The following is a 1,599-nucleotide window of genomic DNA, read 5'->3' on the forward strand; positions in this document are numbered from 1 at the left end:
AAAACAAACAAACAAAAACAATAGACAGTTCTAGGTCTGTCTGCTGATCCTTATTTATGTCTTCCAATCAGGTCTGATGAGATGCCAAACCTGTATCCCAAGTCAGAAGTCTATTTTCAGGATTCTTCCAGGACTTGGTTACTTTGCTCCCGTTGCTGCCCCATTGCACTCCCTTTGCGTTTCGCCCCACTGTGATGAGGCAGACCAGGGACACTTTCCATACAGTGTCTCCAGTGCTGTCTCCTGTAATGAAATGGGTCAGTGAGGGAACATTGTATCTCGTAGTGGGGCTGGTCCTATGGACCTCTCTGTGCATTGGCTGCTCTGAGCAGGGATGTCATCTCTGGGGCTTTGTGGGAAATGATGAGGTTCTCTCTCTCTGTCTCTCTCTTTTAGTTTGTTCCCTGTTATCTAGACAGACCCGCCTCTCTCCCCAGGCTATATCTTCAATGCTGTCCCCTGTATTTCCTTATTCTGTGGAAGGGGTCAACATGGTTTGGCTTGGCTCCAGCCCCATTGTCTTCTCTATTAGTTTGCTCCTCCACGCCCGTGTGCTGCTCTCAATGCTTGACACTCTGGGATGGGGTCTAGTCTCTCTCTCCCTTTCCTGTGGAGACATAAACAAAACCCTCCCCATGGGTGTATAAGTGCTCTTTTCTTCATCACCCTTTTTTTTTTCTTTCCCTTCTCTTTCCCCCCCTCCTTTTCAGTTGGCTACCATATGCATCCCTGAATTGGGTCGGACCCTGGCAAAATGCCTGGACCTTGACCCAGGATTTATGCAGTAAGTAGCTTAGCCTCTATGCCAATTGTACATTTTGAGCTTTCCTCAGTGGATTCATGTTGTGCTTGTCCTTTTGTGCTTGGCTAACTTAGCTTACCATAATTTTCTCCAACTCTTCTCATGAGGCAATGTGCTTCGTGTGTTTGTTGCTGCATTTTAGGACTGCATAGTGCTCCATTGCATATATACCACAGTGTTTTAATCTATTCATCAGTTGATGGAAATTTAGATTGTGTCCAGGTCTTCGTGATTGTGAACTGTGCCACGATGAACATTGGAGTGCAGATTCCTGGTCTTGGTCTGTTTCTTACGTCTTCTACGTATATGCCCAGTAGAGGGATTGCTGGATCATATGGTAGTTCAATTTCCATTTGTATTAGGTATTGCCAGATCGATTTCCATAGTGGCTGCACATATTTCCTGGACCACCGGCAGTGGATGCGAGTTTCTATCTCATCACACCCTCTCTAGCACTTGTTGCTTTCTGATTTTTTTAAATTGGGCTATCTTTAGGGTATTAGGTGGTATCTCATAGTTGTCTTAATTTGCATTTGTCTTGTGGCTAATGATCAGGAACATTTTCTCATGTGTTTATTGGCCATTCGAATTTCTGCCATTAAGGAATTTCTGTTCATGTCTTTTGCCCACTTCTTCAGTGGCTTTTTGCTGTTGTTGTGGGGTAGCAGAGTATTGTATACTTTAGTAATAAGCCCTTTGTCTGATGTGTCACTGCTAAAGATGTTTTCCCAGTCTGTGGGTGCTCTTATTACTCTCTTGGTGAAGTCTTTTGATGTGCACAGGTGTGTTATCTTCGG

The sequence above is a fragment of the Echinops telfairi genome, unplaced genomic scaffold, assembly GCF_000313985.2.
Source record: "Echinops telfairi isolate 266 unplaced genomic scaffold, ASM31398v2 ScPeMD7_30;HRSCAF=105, whole genome shotgun sequence".
Classification (NCBI taxonomy): domain Eukaryota; kingdom Metazoa; phylum Chordata; class Mammalia; order Afrosoricida; family Tenrecidae; genus Echinops; species Echinops telfairi.